This window comes from Paroedura picta, chromosome 6 (assembly GCF_049243985.1).
Source record: "Paroedura picta isolate Pp20150507F chromosome 6, Ppicta_v3.0, whole genome shotgun sequence".
Lineage (NCBI taxonomy): Eukaryota > Metazoa > Chordata > Lepidosauria > Squamata > Gekkonidae > Paroedura > Paroedura picta.
In genome coordinates this window covers 31,136,161-31,153,956 of record NC_135374.1, presented here as the reverse complement: position 1 = coordinate 31,153,956, position 17,796 = coordinate 31,136,161, and the positions used below count along the sequence as shown (strand labels likewise).

The 17,796-nt window shown below is 40.4% G+C and overlaps 1 protein-coding gene across 21 annotated transcripts in view; it reads right to left on the bottom strand.

Moving 5' to 3' along the window:
- The window catches only part of ZBTB20 (zinc finger and BTB domain containing 20), a 643,318-nt gene that overhangs the window by 520,664 nt on the left and 104,858 nt on the right, over positions 1-17,796 (bottom strand). For all 21 annotated transcript variants that reach the window (XM_077341935.1, XM_077341943.1, XM_077341936.1 and 18 more), the window contains one exon: positions 5,111-5,170. The gene's annotated coding sequence lies outside the window, so the exon portion shown is untranslated. The remainder of the gene's footprint in view (positions 1-5,110; positions 5,171-17,796) is intronic.

The window sequence follows — 17,796 nt, the reverse complement described above, 5'->3', positions numbered from 1 at the left end:
CCCTTGGTATAGAGCATACATTGCCACTCAGTCTTATGTACCTATTATTTTTGCAATGTTTTTTCTTTCCTTATTTTTTGCTAAATACCCTACTTCAAAAGCCCTACTCTTGTAATTACAAGGAACTAAAGGAAGAACAGGGAAAGACAAGAAAGCGGGTTAATAGATTTACAGAGTGCCAAATTGGCAAGCACGTAGTTTCAAATGCAAGAATTTGGCTGAACGATAGCTGAAAATTTTGACACCCTGTATTTGAAAGTGCAAGAGCCTCTTGTGGCGCAGAGTGGTAAGGCAGCCGTCTGAAAGCTTTGCCCATGAGGCTGGGAGTTCAATCCCAGCAGCCAGCTCAAGGTTGACTCAACCTTCCATCCTTCCGAGGTCGGTAAAGTGAGTACCCAGCTTGCTGGGGGGTAAACGGTAATGACTGGGGAAGGCACTGGCAAACCACCCCGTATTGAGTCTGCCATGAAAACGCTAGAGGGCATCACCCCAAGGGTCAGACATGACTCGGTGCTTGCACAGGGGATACCTTTACCTTTACCTTTTTATTTGAAAGTACTGCTGGTAAATCTAGAACACTTAGAATACTTAACAAAAACAGTATTCAATCAGAATAATACCATTTAGTACAACTAAATTAAAAACACCCCAGATATGTGTAACAAGGGTATTTAGGATTCCAAAATTCAGGATTCCAATGTCAAATATTGAGAATTGCGCCGGGAGCTAAAAACTGTATTTAAAAATGTGTTTTCATGCATTAGAAAGTAACTTCCAGAGCAAAGTCTTTACACATAATCCCGTTAAAGGACAGTGCATAATAATGTCGTTTCAGAAAGTATTCCAACCAATGCTTTATAAGGGTCTTCCCCTATTATACATATCTTTAAATAGGACAGGGTCCTATTAAATAAAAGAGTAAGGCCACCTGGGGAGGAGTTAGGGTGGGCCCTGTCCAGGATAAAAACTCAGAGGGCCCAATCAGGAGCCACAAAGCGGCTCCTGATTGGGCCCTCCGAGTGTCCATCCAGGGCCAAGCAGCCAATGGAGAGGCGCGCAAAGTGCCTTCCTATTGGCCCCTCACCAGGACAAACCAAAATTCCATTCACCCAGCCCAGTCTGGCTGCCAGTCTGCTCCTGACCACCAAAGGGAGAAGAGGTCAGTAGAGCTGCCAAGGGGGATGAGAACAGAGGCTTGGACAGGCTGTGCCAGCCCTTTCCGCCCCAAGGCTGTCCTAACTGCCATGTCCAACTGTAAATTGCCTCAGAACCCTGACAGAGCTGGCAGGAGTCTGGTGAGTGCGCTCCCCCCCCCCTTCAGGCCTGCTGCGAAGGAGCCTCTGACAGGCCCTGCCTGAGGGGAGGGAGGCATTTTCCTTCAGAGATCAACGCAGGGGAGCCTGAGGGCCTTCCTTTTGAGGGGGGGGGACTTTCCCCTTCTGCCAAACAGTTGCCTGACAGGGAGGCCACAGAAAAGCCCCTTCTCACTTAAAATACTGCTCTGGCTGGGGGTTAGACACAGCCAAGCCATGTGTCTTTCTTCTTTGCAACTCTCTGCAGATTTGCGGCCACTGCACAGCGTTATTCTGCAGAGGAAGCTGGCTCCTTTGTCTCCTGTTTCATCTGCACAACAACCCTGTTCAGTAGGCCTCAAGTCTTTCAATTCAACAACAACCTGTGTGGGAAGCCTTAAATGTTTCTTCTCTACCACAACCCTTTCCAAAGTAGCCCTTTCTGCCTGGGGAGCTGATCTTTATACTCTGCAGGTGAGCTGTAATTCCAGGAGCTCTCCAGGCCACACCTGTAGGTTGCCTACCCCTGGGTTGGAAATATTCCTGGAGGTTTGGAGGTGGGACTTCAAAATCGTACAATGGCTCAGAGTCCAGCCTTCAAATGAGCCATTTTTGCCTGCAGTTGGTAGGGAGTGGTGCAGGAGTGTCCCTCCTGGCCTATGGGTTATGGCCAGCCCTTACCAGCAACTGTTTGTATTCTGGGGCGCAGACAGGCAGACCAGCATCAGTCCTGTGAGTCTGGAAAGTGCAGGAAGATCTAAATAAATATTTACAGCCTGAAACTAAATAGAGAACAAGTAAATGTCTGGAGACACATCGTAACTGAAATAGTAACTGGCAAATAACCTTGGCCTGGCAAATAAAAAAAACAGTATTAAAAACCTTACTAAGGTCAAGACTGCTGTGCACAGACAGTCTTCCTCTTAGGGTTGCCAGCTTCCCTGTGAGGCTCGCTACCCCACCTCCCTCATGGGGAGTCTGCTATGGGGAGAGAAGGGAAAGACGATTGGAAAATGCTTTGAGACACCTGAGGCCTGCTGGGTCACTGCGGCCCATTCCCAGTTCTCTCAGATCTCTCACAACCCTACATACCTCACAGGTTGACTATTGTGGAAAGACAAATGGAAAAGGTGTTTGTATACCACTTTGAGACTCCTTTGGGTAGTAAGCAATAGGGTACAAAAATCTGTTCTTCTAAGGAGCAACCATGAAAGAAGCATGTGGGCACATAACATTTTACCAACAGTGAAAATATGGGAGACAGAAGGAACAAGTTGGACACCTGTGTACTGTGACTACCCTATGTGTATTAGGGCAGATGGGCATTTCGGTGAATGTGGCCTAATTCACACAAGAAGGGAAATGACGCAGAACTGGGGGGAATTGGTTGCCATGTAATCTTCCCCTAAGAAGAGTTTCGAGTCTGATTTTCCCTTCACATATCTGAGGACATGGCTCTGGAAAGTTCATCTGTAACCACTATGCCACAATTCCCAAAGGTCAGTCCTCTCCCACACTCAACGGACATTCCATACCACAGGTTCTTGACACCCATCTCTCCACACCCATGGCCTCATTTGCCACCATGCCATCACAATCTCCCGCACAACACACATGACAACCCCATGGCCTTACAGACTGGACAACTCCTCCCCTTCCTCTTCCCACTGCCAAGCTCTAGCGCCCGTTGTATTCTTGGAGACAACGGGCTTTGCCCCTAGTAATAAAAATAAGACTGCTAAGAGCCAAAGTGTGTTCCCATCACAGTATGTATGTATGTATGTATGTATGTATGTATGTATGTATGTATGTATGTATGTATGTATGTATGTATGTATGTATGTATGTGTATGTATATGCATATGCAATGAATGGTGTAAATACAAAGTAATTATACCAACTTATTATAATTACATCAGCTTTCATTCCCATAAATCTCATAGGGATGGACATGAACAGGTTCATGAGCCAAAATTTGGCATGAATTTGGCCCATTTCGTAGCCCCCAAATCGATGTTCACGGAAGGCGCCTTCCCCAAACATTTGTCTGACATTTGTCCTGTTCAGTTTGGGACATTTAAATCTAACAGCTAAACAGAGCAGGTCCATCTATCAGCTGTTAGGTGTCAGGTAGAGCCAAAAACAGAATTAATATACATCATATTGGCTTTCCCTTAAAACAACAACAAAAGCAACAAATGGAAATCAACTGAGGAACAAAGATCTCCATTTAGTTCAGTGGCTTCACATTTAATCAAGACTGCTTACATCAGATTTCAAGTGCCAATTCTTTTGAATGTTACCATAAAAAATTCCAGTATTTAAAATGTGGGCTTTTCAGTATATAAAATGTGGGCATTTGTTTATTGTGCTACATCAGGACACTATTAACAACTACATCAGCTTGGTGTAGTGGTTAGAAGTGCTAATCTGGCCAGCTGGGTTTGATTCTCCGCTCCCCCACATGCAACCAGCTGGGTGACCTTGGGCTCACCACAGCACTGATAAAGCTGTTCAGACTGAACCATAGCATCAGGGCTCTCTCAGCCTCACCAACTTCACATGGTGTCTGTTGTGGGGAGAGGAAAGGGAAGGCAATTGTAAGCCCCTTTGAAACTCCTTTTGGTAGAGAAAAGCGGTATATAAGAACCAAATCTTCTTCTTCTAATTCTCAACATGGCCACCTCTGTGGATACTTAGAAATTCAGAGTTGGGGGACAGGGGACAGGTAAGACAGATTTTTCTATGAACCTTACAAACACTCCAAGTTTGCAGAAGAACCTGAAATCTAACAAAAATAGATTGGGTGGGACCCCAAATTGATAAAAAGAATACCAGTAGCCTCAAGAAACTGATATCTTCAGAGGCTGTTCCTCGGCAACTAGTCAGTACCACCACAACCTTCAAAGCTTAGTTTTAGTCAGTCAAAGGCAGGGGAAGAGTCAAGACCCTCTCCGGGGCTGTTCTGGCCTTTAAAAGTACCATTCATTGGGGCCAGGCAATCTGCTACAATAAGATTTACATGACTCACCCAGGCCTGGCTGCTAGCTACACCACAAAAGCTAGTGTAGTGTAGGAATAGAGTTTTGAATTAAAATCAGGGAGATCCACTTTCAAACCTCCATTTAACTGTAGATGCTCACTGGGTGAGTTTAGGCCAGTCACTCATTCTCAACCTAACAACCTAACCAAACTCACAAGATTTTTATAAGGATAAAATGAAGAGGATACAGGGGGAAATGAGGTACCCCTTGCAAACCCACATAACTGGGCCTAGTTCAGGTTGCACTGCACAATGTAACCATAGTTTTCTCAACAAAAATATGAGTCCAATAGCACCTTTAAGATCAACAAAGATTTATTCAAGATGTCAGCTTTCAAGTGCATGCACTCTTCCTCAGACTAAATGAACAACTATAATAATTGATGGTTCATGTAGACTGAGAAAGCGTGCATGCACTCAAAAGCTCACACCTTAACTAAATCTTTGTTGATCTTAAAGGTGCTATTGGACTCTACTTTTGTTGTATTACTTCAGCCTGCTTGAATCTATAGTTTTCCCAAGCTGAGGCTGCCACAGGGAGAGAGGATAAACTGGAGAACAGGGTGGAGGATGAGGGAGAAGAATTAAGGTAACATGGATGGTGAATGGGAAGCAGAGACGGAAATAGCGAAAGGGGAGAGCTATAGGGGCTGCCAAGAAAGAGAAATATGAAATTGTGGCACAAGAAAATGTGAGAAGCCCCCTGTAAGTCCTTGCAGGTCTTCTTGTAATATTTTTTTCCCTCAAACATTTCTAATATTTCCATTAACTTTACCTTTTCTCTTTGGAGTCCAAAAGGGTTAAAAGCGGTTCCTAGCACTTCTTTTCTGTGCTTCTGCAAAGAAAATAAATACTTATGTTTAGAGATCCCAGACATCATCTTTCGTTTTCATAACATTCGAATGACTAAATATTTAGCTGGAAATAGACGCCTTACTGTGTATATTCATCAACATATAGCCATCTGTTTGAATAATCACATTCATAATCATTGAGCAGGTGATAAAAAGAAACACATGAGGCACCCCACCAGCTACATATATTAGGAGGGGAAATAGACTTAGGTATTTTATAATAGAAACGTAAGTAAACCCATACAGGTAGAATTGTTACTGATTTTCTCTAGAAGTAATGGTTCTTCCTTTTCTAGGCAGAAAAATAATTGCTTATGATAATGAAAATTATACCACTTCCTCTTCGTCTAAATATATGCTTGAGGAACCTTACAAGTAAATATACTTTTAATAATTCAGCTAAAAACTGCATATTTTTAAAATCCATAAAACTGGCGTTAAAGGCTTTTAGAATTTCTTCAAGTTACAAATGGTTTTGTATCAGCCATGAAGCTCATGAGCACCTCATGAAGGAATCTGAGAGATTAACAAGTTGTTGTTTTTTAAAGTCAGTATGATTATTTTTAAAGCATATAGCCAAAAGTAAAAGGAAAATTTTTGGTGGTACTGTTTTTTTAAAAAAAAAACATTACTTTAGAACATAATTCTAAGACAAATTCAATAATACACCATTTACACTGGAAATTTTAAATACATTTCATCATCATCTCTATAAAAGAGACTGATGTCAGAAATGAGTTACTTCTTATAACTTCTGAAAGACCATGATGCAAAGAGGTTCATCTTCATCCTTCTATTTTGCCAGTGATCTTTATTTTACTTTCCTTTGTAACAAATTCCTTTCTATTTCCAAAACTTTTTATCTCACATTGTGGGAAGCTGCTGCTCAAAAAACCCACACACATTAAACCTTTTTTGGGCACATGGACCAAGTCACAGAGTTCTTTGGTCCTAGGCTAAAGTTAATGGGTTTTTATTGAGGACTTTGTGCCCTGCCATGAGCCATTGGAATGGGAGTGGCAGGATATAAATGACATAATAAAAATAAAATTAAAATAATAAATCCTGTAACATTTAGAGTTTTAACTACTAGCATAGCTTTACCAATGCCCTGTCATATAGAACAAGTTGATGGCCAACCATATTGCTACAATTTAGTATTTGTTGCTATTACATCCACCATTTTAATTATACAAACAGTAAATCTGGTATCCAAGTAACTTCAATATACTTTCTCAGAATCCTGTTCAGCAGATTTGGGCAGCAGGAATTACAAGAAAATATTAACACTATTATTTGCACTAATGAGGAAAAAGAGAGGTTGATTAGATTGTTGTCATTTGTATGTACCAAAGCAAATATTTCATGTAGTTTATATCTGCAGCTCACCATGAACTCAAATGCATATCTGGGTTAGATTGCAGAATTCTATATGAAGAATGTTGCTCTCATAAAAAGGGCTTGCCGTACTAACCTTCTCCCACTACAGCTCAGGGGATAATATATCACAAACAACATGCAGGGGACAATGTGGGAAGAAAGATATATATAAAAAAAGAGAGACCCCCCTCATCCACAAGTGGAAGTGCCATTCCCCTGGCACATATACCATTACAACAAGCAGAAAACCACCTTTGAGCCCAAGCTATGATGCATATGTACGAGTCTGACTCCAGATAGTACAGGTAAACAAAATCAGTATCAATCCCCATAATCAACATCTCCTGATGTATAATTTCCTTCTCATCAACCATCCAGCAGCCTCCAGATGATTGTTCAGGAATATTTTGCCACACCTAGACTGGAAGGGGGGCAATGTCATTCTTAAACTGCTGACCTTGTTGAAACTTTGTGTCCCAGTATGCAATCCCAAATGATGCAACACTTGATGCTGTCTAAAGCCATCAAAAAGCCTCAATGGAATTACCTAGCTTAAAAAGTATCTACTTTTTCACCACTTTGTATATACATAGAGACACATAGGAATATTTTATATATCTATAAACAAGGAATTCTTGGCATACATAAGGCCAGAGCACAGGCTGCATTAAAATTTGTGCAGGAAGCTCCAGATTAGATCAAAGGAAAGGTGGTTTTCTAATTCAAATCACCTTCTCTTCCTCCACAGCTACAATTATCACCAGATGGAAATACAGGTTATAGTCTTCCCCTGTTCGGTTAATAGTAACTTTGGGATTTATTAATGGTGGGCGATTTATTCAAAGTAAAGAAACTGCTATTAATATTGAATTCATGTCTCAGTGTACAAAAATTATACAATATGTTGTATAAAGTGTTACTGGAAGTTTAACCATGTTATATTGGAAGACTACAAGATTTATGTTATTATGGAAATGTATTATTAATAAAATTACTAATAAAATTTAAAACAATATATTGAATTCAGACCCCACCATGAACCTATATTACTCCAAACCATCACCACCACCCTGAAAATGTGAGGGTTTGGAGTAGTCCTGCATCAAGTCTTAAATATTTAGTAAGCATATTCAAAAATGTTATGTGCCAGGAGAAACCAAGAAATGCCAAGAGCTTGCACACATTCACTCAACATTTTTTTGACAGCAGATACACATTTTCATAATCAAGTATAGCTAGATTCATTTCTGATCATTACAAAAAGACTACATGTCTCCCCTGCCCCAGTTTTTGAACAAAAGATACAGTCTATACCAGAATTATTTATGGCAACATTCAAGATGATAATACAATAGATGGAACTTTGTATGAGACTTTCTTGCGAGGTCTAAACAAGCAGAGAAATCATATTTGGCTTGGTGGACTCTTAACATATATGCCCCCAAACTGAGCCTCACACAGTTGCAGAATAGATCTTTACTGAAATATTTTAATAAGACTTTATGCTATTGTTAATGATATTATTAGCTTTCCTAATAATACCAGAACCATGACTGGCAGAATATCATAAATAAATAAACAGGCACCCACAGTGACTCCATTTATAAGCCCAGATGATGTCCCGCAAACCAAAATCCCTAACCAGTCTGGCCTGGAGGAAATTTGCCTGTTGACCCCAAAGTGGCTATTGGCATTTCCCTAGGCATGATAGAAAGGGCAACAAGAGCCAAGCACCAACACAATCTCTTCTGCCCACCCACTTACAATTTGCCTAAGTTCACAGAATCAGCATTGGCAATCTAGCCTCTGCTTAAAAACATCCAAATAATAAGAACCTACCACCTCCCAAGGAAGTCAGTTTCACTGAGGAACAGCTATAAGTGTCAGGAACTTTTTCGGGATTTTTAGCGGAAAATTCTTTTGAATTAATTTCAACACACTGGTTCTGGCCCAACCCTCTGGGGCAACAGAAAACAACTCTGCTCCATCCCCTAAGTTACAGACCTCCAAGTACTTGAAGATGGCTATTATATCACCTCTTCTGTCATCTTCTGTCCAAGCCAAACAGACCAAGCTCCTTCAACCTTTCCTCATACGTCTTGGTCCCCAAACCACTCACCATTTCCGTTGCCCTCCTCTGGACACGCTCCACTTTCTCTACATCCTTCTTCAGTTGTGGTGCTCAGAACTGAACACAGTACTCCAAGTGAGGTCTAACCAGAGCAGAGTAAAGCGGAACCATCAACTTGTGCAATCTGAACTCTATACTTCTTTTGATACAGCCCCAAATCCCATTTGCTTTTTTAGCCATTGAGTCACACTGACTCATGTTCAGTGTATGGTCTACTAAGACCCCCAGGTCCTTTTCACAGGTACTTCTGTCAAGACAGGGCTCCCCATCCTTTAACGAAGCATTTGATTTTTCCTACCTAAATGCAGAACTTCACATTTTTCACTATTGAAATTCATTTTATCCCAGTATTCCAGCCTATCAAGATCATCCTGTATCTTGATTCTGTCTTCTGCTGTGATTGCTACCAGGGTTAATTACAAGGAAGGTCTAGTAATAATCAAGATGCATCAGTAACTAGGCGATGATAGCTGAGATTGTCAGTTGTCAGTATCTGTGAATGGCAGTAAATCCACACACAAATACAAAGCTAATTGACAGATCTGAGAATGTAGTTTGAACCCAGTGGTAGCCCTGAGACTAACAACGTTCAACTCAGTGTACCAACAGGAACTGAAAGGTTTAGCATGTGCAGAGGCACACTCCTCCTGTTACAGTGAAACAGTTTTTCTTAAACGTTATATAGGGGTAGAACTGAACAACAAATACAGTAACAAATACAGCTAAGACTGGAATTTGGTAAGACATGTAAAAAGCAGCAAATTGGCATACAGATAATAAAAGAATTAATAACAAATATGATAAATGAGTTCAGTCCTCCCCCCCCCAAAAAAAGCCCAACAAAGTTAAATTTCTGGGTACAAATAAGAACTGAGTGACTTAACATGTGTAGTGAGATAAGAAACTGATATCTCTGTTAAGCCCAGGGGCTTCCTTAGTCTTGAATGTTGTAATAACTTGTAATTCAGCAACCTACTCTTCCAGTCTGTTTCTGAAACTTCTTTGCAATACAACAGCTACTCTAAGGTTTCCCCACCTCTGGAAGGATGAAATATTCTCCTACAGGTTTCTCAGCTTTTGTGGTTCTTGATATCAGATCTGTGTGCATTTATCCTTTGTGTCCACTTATACATTGCCTGATCTAGAAAATGTAAGGACATTGTTGGCATTGCTAGAAGATGAGCAAGTAAATGAGCCTGAAATGGCATAGTTAAGCCCGGTATTTGTGTTGTCTGGATATATTTTATTTATTTTTAGATTTATATCCCACAGATCTTTATATCTTGATATCTTATCCTGATATTTATATCTTTCAGCATGCTGGCTCATGGCAGGCTACAAGTATGTGGCAGTTGGCATCTGGGTTTTCTGCAAACTGTGGTACCAGTATCCATGTTCAAATTAGATGTATTATTGTGGGTGAGGAGTTGTTAGAGATTGGGGAGGACTGTTTGTGGGCAAAAACAGCCCCCCTCCCAGTGCCTGCGAAAAAGAATGGTCATTATTCAGGCAAGGTTGCAAAATCATTGATGATGCACTGAACTGTTTTGAGTTGGGAACTGTAGGTGACCACTAGTGGTGTTCTGTTATTATCTCTTTTGGGCCAATATGGATAGCATTCTGGCTTTGTTAAATTATTTCTTGACTTCATCAGATATGTTTTTTTGTTCCAAAAAGGTAGGTTGTAGATCTCTCATGTGAAAATCTCTGTCTGTAGGATTGGAGCAGATGTGGCTGAAGGCATTCAGGTATGTTTGTCCGTCAGCAGGCATCTGATATCAGGCAGTGTCTTTGCATTCATTGTGGATTTTTGCAGTAGTGACCAACATATATTTCTTGCACGGATTGGTTCATTATCAGGTTGATGGTGGAGTGAAAGTCATTGAATGTCTGGTGGAATATGTTTACCATGTGTCCAGACAATAAAAATGCCATCAATGTATCATCACAGGTATAAGAGAGGTGTGAGTGTGTGGAAGTTTAGTAAGTATTTAGTAAGTCAGCCATAAAGATGTTAGCATACTGTGAAGCCGTGCAGGTGCACATGGCTGTACCACTGATCAGAAGGAAAAAGTTGTTGCCAGATCTGAAGTGGTTATGGGTGAGAACAAAATGACATAATTTGGTGGCCAAATCAGCTGTGGTGTTGTCAGAAATCATAATCCTTATGGCATGTTTTGTGGCACATTGGTATACAGGGATTCCACATCCATGCTGGCTAAAATAATATTCTCTGGAAAGGTGTTTAAAGATTTTTCTCAGAATGACTGTAGTGCTGATCACATAGGATCTTAGAATATAGTCCATATATCTAGAGACCCCCCAAGGTAATATTGCCAATGCCTGAAACAATGGGTTGTCTGGGATTGCCAGGTTCATGCATTTTGGGTATAAGATAAAATGTGCATGGTCAAGTTCCCTGTGGTGTTTTTTCAAGGATTTCTTCCAGAATGTGCAAGGGTAATTCCTTTATAAATCTTGTATAGTTCTTTTTTTTTTTTAATTCCTATGTGGGGTCCGAATCTGGTTGTTTGTAAAACATGGCATTTGATAGTTGTCTTTGAGGCTCCTGGATATCGTCTGATCTATTCATGATTACAACAGCTCCCCCTTTGTCTGCCTCCTTAATTATTATTTAATTATCATTGTCAATACAATCCGAGTGGTACAATTATTTGGTAAGTATCTGTGATGTCTGCTTGCAGTACTGACAAAAAGTTTTTTCCAGTATACTGCAATTTGATTAAGAGGCGATAAGTTTAAACTTGCATTTTCAGTACTGCTATTTAAATTTGCTCTAAACATGTGAGATGCTGTCGTGCTGAACAGAGGTACCTGGGCTCTCTTTCCATCCCCACCATTAACACTCATCAGGCTGTGAAATACAAGGAACCTGAATAGCACAAATAAACTGGGTTCACAGTGGAAAAAGACAAAGTAAATAAAACTGCTGATAGAGCCTCATTACCTTATAATTCAGTTAATAGTCCCAAAATAAGCGCATCTTAAGCACTTTTACACTGTAGTCTTAAATTAATCTTGAAAGTTTCCTAACAAAAGAAACTATACAGATAAGGTTGCATTATATTTTTATAATATAAATATAGGCTTTTGAAGGCTTATCACAAACCACATGTTTGTTTTTTGTAATATGACAGTAGGAAGACCAGTGTTGAATCAGGATAGTTGATTGAACTACCTTGCAAGACATTGTTGTCTCAAAGAAATTTCAACATATTATCAGAGCTTTCTCAGATTTCAAGACATTCAAAACTATCATAAAGGAAAACAACAAATGAAAATCAAGTGATACTTCCTTCTGCCATGATCACAGAAGCCTTTCACTGCATTTATACATCACCTTTTAGAGTACAAGGGTGCTACCAATCTAAAATTAGTTATGCTACCCCCAAGGTATCAGTGGTTACTAGCTGTGGGCACTGAGGGTAACCACTAAGCCTCTGAATCTGGAGGAATATTAAGGGGAGGCTTTGGCCTTTATGTCCTCTTGTAGGCCCTCCAGAGGAACTGGTTGGCAACTGTGTGAGACAGGATACTGGACTAGATGGACCATCCAGCAGGGCTCTCATGTTCTTAACATTATAAAGTATAATTGCAATATAAAACAAATTTTAATTTTAACCCAGCATTTGAGGAAAACTGAATCAGGTGACACACTACAATAACTAATGCTACCCTTTCCATTAATTCAGTTTCTTCCCAGGATGCAAGTGTGATGACACAATCCCAAACAAAAAAAGATATAATGATGGAAGACAGATCACTCAGGTCAGATTGCACTCAATCAGCTACTAGGGAAGAGCTGAGGACAGCTATGAGTGGCATTATTCTTAGTTGTGTAACTGGACTAAAACCGAAAGGACATTTAGTTGCTGATGTGAATGGATGCAAAAGCAAAGTCCAAAGCTGTTTAATGCATATAACAGGAAAATGGAATGTGAGAAGTATGAATCAAGGTAAATTTGAAAATGTAAAACAAGAAATGGAACATTTAAACGTTACAATCAAGGGAGTCAATGAATTAAAGTGGACTGGATTAGGACATTTTCAGTCAGAAAATTACGAAGTGTTTTAGTCAGGGAATTACAAATACAAAAGAAACTGAGTTGCTCTGAAAGTGAGGCGAGATGTAGTACAAGTCATCAGGGGCTATAATGCAAAGTCTGACTGAATAATATCACTTAGACTATCAACATAACCATCATTCAAGTTTATATCCCAACTACAGATGCTGACAAGAAATAAATTGAAAGCTTTTATGCAACTGATCACAAACTTAAAACAAGATGTGCTGATAATCATAGGCAACTGAAAAGCAGAAGTTGAAAACACAGCAGAATTAAATATTGTTGGACAAGTTGGGCTAGGAGCACAAAATGAAGCCAGAAAGTGGCTTCTGTGAGGACAATTAGTACACTGTGGACCTGTTTAAAGCACCAATACAGACCATTGTATACATCAGCGGTTCTGAATTGCCCTCACTCCGCAATCCCAACTGCGGAAGCGACAGCACACGGACTCGTGCAGGTGGCCTGCACAGGCGTGTGTGTGTGCACTGATGCACAACAATCCTGAGGCAGCCAGGGCCATGGTCCAGCCGCCTCCGCCTGCTGCCACCATCCGCCACCTGCTGCCATCGCCTGCGGGCCGCCGCTGTGGGCCGTAGCCACCACTGCGGCGGCAACCAACATGGCAGCCCGGTAGGAAGGGGCCAGTCAGCCCCAAATGGGGTGGGGACCCCAAGGTTGAGAACATGGACATCACTGGATGGAATATAGAATATATATAGAATATATAGAAAGCAAATAGTTTACATAATCACAAGAAGAAGAAGAGTTGGTTCTTATATCCCGCTTTTCTCTACCCGAAGAAGTGGCTTACAGTCGCCTTCCCATTCCTCTCCCCACAACAGACACCCTGTGAGGTAGGTAAGGCTGAGAGAGCCATGATATTACTGCTCGGTCAGAACAGCTTTATCCGTTTTGGTTGGATCCTGCAATAAAACCATACAGAAAGAAGAGACCTTCTGTTATTTTCTTTATTCTGTATAAAGTTTGCAAACATTGCTAGTAGCCTTGGAATAGGTTTTTCTTTCTTTTTGGTTGTATACACTACAAACCATCCCTTTTGTCTATATTTGCTAGTCTTTAATAAAAGGCAGAGCCACAGGGCCAGAGTCAGGACTGTAAAGATCCAGAAGAGGGTCCTGAGAGTTGACCTCTGTGGATAATATTCCAAATTAAAGGCATTTCCTATGTCAATAATCTGTTCAGAATACAGTCTGAGACCTTTAGACAAGGATAGAACAGTTTGCTCTCCAAGAATGTCAAGTAGGGAAAGGCATCTAAGTCTAACCCCCTGCAGAATGTAGGAAACTCATTCAAAATAGTTTGAATACCTATTCCAATTAATTTTATACCCACACCCTAAGTGCTTTCATTTTGTGTGGATTAGTTCCAGTCTATTCAACCATCATCCAGTTCTTCACTGTCTGTACATTGGTTTAGTACTTCTACATCCCTCCTGAAATCCTGGTAGAAAGAAAGAGATGTGAATCATTAGCATATTTGTCACACTGTGCTCCCAAAGCTTAAAATGATTTATCTCAGAATCTTCATGTAGATCGTAAAACAGAACAGGGAACAAGATGGAGTACTGTCACATCTGATAATCCAATGGAGATGAAGCTTTTCCTTCAATAAAATATTGAAAACAGTGAATTTTAGCCAGATGGTACCCAAAGTTACCATGGTCGATGGTATCAAATGCCACAGAGAACTCCAGAAAGAACAACAGATACTCTCCTTGTGAGTTGACAGGCACAGAACATCGATCATAGAGACTAAAGCACTTTCCATCCCATGACCAGGCTGGAAACCAGACTGAATATAATTGACACAATCAATCTTATCAAAGCGTACCTATAATTATTCTGCAGCATTCTTTTATGAACTCTTTCTAGGTTCAGATATATTGGAAACAGGCTGAGTAGATCCATGGCATTTAAAGATGGTTTCTTTAGAAATGATCTTACTACAGTCTTCTTTTAAGAGCTGTTCATAATGGATGTCATCCATTACATTAAACTGTCTTTGCAGATTTTATAATTCATTAGGCAGTATGTTTCACATCTCAAAATATGCTGTCCCCATCCTTAAGCTGTATTAACCAAAAGATATTCATACAAACACAACTATTCAATAATCAGAGTATAATTATGGGCTTGGCTTTTATTTTATTTGTACACCTACATGATATGTCAACACAATACATGTCCTGATGGATGGAAATCAGTCATTAAATCAGGAGGCAATGAACCAAGATGTGATATGTCTTAAAGAATGTGATTTACCCTTAAAGAAAAATATGTTCCTTCGAGATATCAGTTTCCATTCTTCTTGCTTCATCTTTAAAACTATGCCAGGCAACTTTGTTCACTTATTGCCTATTTAAAATATATAATCAATACTCCCAAGACATTTTTGCATTCCTCTCTTTTACAAAGTGATTAAAGATAATCACATTTAACAATATTATTTATCATTGATCTATTATTATAATGTCATAAAATAGCAAGGTGCCATTTGGTAGAAACACTATAAAATATATTCATTATATTGCAACAGTATTGCAAATCAGAAGGTCCATATCTTTTAGTTAGAAAATCCATAAAGGGAGATACAAATATTTTGACCCGGTAAATCGCTAATTCATTTTCAGTCTATATAAATGGTGATTGATTTGTTTATTTGATTTATCAATTCGATTTATTTACAGCCGTTCCCAGACTAGCCAGCTTGCAGTTGTTTACAAATACTAAAATAAAAGCCATAAAATACAATGATACATTAATTACATTAAAACAATAAATAAGGGCGGCAACAACAATTTAACCCCCTCCCCCCCAAAAAAATATACAATGCCCACTCTAGCAAACTCCCTCCCACCTGACCCCATGCCTCAAGGAAGATGACTGAAGATATATAGATGTCTAAAATATCTCTAGGGGAAGGACTCCAAGATCTTTCTTGCCTTAACTGAACACCTCATGGAGAGCTTCACCTTGCGGGCCCTGCGGAACTCTGTTCCAACAGAGCCCTCAGCTCTTCCAGGAGCTCATTTGACCAAGTAGGAGCCAGAACCAAAAAGGCCTTTGCCCTGATCAAGGCCAGGCACACATCCCACAGGTCAGGGATTACCAGGGGCCAAAAGGAAATAGATAGACTCTCAGATATGTCAGATGCAGACTGCAAATGGCCTTGAAAGTCAATATCAAAACCTTGAACTTGATCTGGAACAAGATGTTCTTGTGAGGACCCTAGCAGCCGCATTTTACAGCAGTTGCAACTTCCGGGTCAAAGTTAAGGATAAGCCCACACACAGCATATTACTTTCGCAGAGATCACTGTGGCTAGGAGTTTTGGGACCAGACAGAACGCTGGTAGCCTCACTTGACGCAGATGGAAAATGCCAGTTGAGCTACTCTTGTGACCTGCGCCTCCACTGACAAGCAGGTGTCAAAGATAACCATTAAATTCCTGGACAAAGATGAACTCTCTAGTTGCATCCCATCCAGACAGGGGAGACGTGCTTCCTGGTCTGACCCCTTCATACCCAGTCACAAGACCTCCTTCTTGGAAGGATTAAGTTTCAGGTGACTCTGTTTGAGCCAGACAATCACTGTTTCCAAACAACTAGCAAATGCTTTTGGGGAAGAAGTCAGACTAGCCATCCATCAGGAGGCAGAGATGGGTATAATACGTATACTGGTGACAACCCAGCCCAAAGCTCTGGATCAGCTGGGCCAGAGGGCACATATAAAGTTTAACAATGTAGGGGAGAGTATTGCCCCTTGTAATACTTTACAAGTGCAAAACATTTTCCCCCACAATCGCCCTCTGTGTCTGGTTCTAGAGAAAATAAATCAGCCATTGAAGACCCTTGAATTCCAGTTACAGCAAGGTGGTGGACAACTCATGGTCAACCACATCAAACACACCCGACATATCTAGTAACATGAGCAGAGCCATACTACCTCTATCCAGGAAATGTCAGAAGTTGTCCATCAGGGCAACCAGCACCATCTCCACCCCTTGACCAGGATGGAAGCCAGGATGGATCAAGCACCAAGAATGCCAGGAACTGATCCACAGCAGCCTTTTCAATCACATTCCCCAGAAAGGCAATATAGAAGAAGGGGCGGTAACTGGTTGGGTCCCGCAGATCAAGTGATTTTTTTTCACTAGAGTCTCTCAGGGAATTCTCCAGATATCAGGTAGAGGTTTATAATATCTCCGAGAGGGCCTCCTATCCACTGGTCACCTGATCTAATCAACCAAGACGGGCAGAATCCAGGAGGCAAGTGGTTTCCCTGACTGAACCTAGCAGCCTGTCGACTTTGATTAAAGTGAGCTGCCTGAAGCCATCAAATGTAATCTCCCAAGGTGTTCAAGGGACCTCCAGTTCCCTTTCTGTATCAACAGTGGCAGGAAGGTTGGTACTTTGTCTGCAAAAAAGCTTGCTAATACCTCACAGCTTAAATCCAACTGACTATAAAGTTTTGGCATCCCTTTTCAAGCATGGTAAGAAACCAAACTACCCTAAATAATTGTGCCAGGTGAGAGCTCACAGACACATATAATTATTAGGTGTTACATAGCAAATTATTGCACAGTTTATCTCTGACTAGCTACCAGAAAACGTATTTACACAGCAAAATCAAATAGGACATAGCTGTCCCCCTATATCTGTGGATGTAATATTTAAAATTAGCATTAAAATGCAAATGTAAAACAAACAACCCTTTTAGCATAAGTTTCTGCCCTGTTTGCCACTGAGCAAAGCACAGATTATAACAGTCACTGAAGAGGGGACCATCAGCTCCTCAATTTATCAGTCAATGATTTCTGTGCACCAAGATGGTACAAAAACAGAACATTCTATTATCCAAGTACCTTCTAATTCCTCTGTTTAAATACTGAATTGGAGATGTTCAAATTTAGTTTTATTAACTAACATTTCACTATCTTCAGTGAAATAACATTTCACTTATATTTATTATATTTGTATTCTACT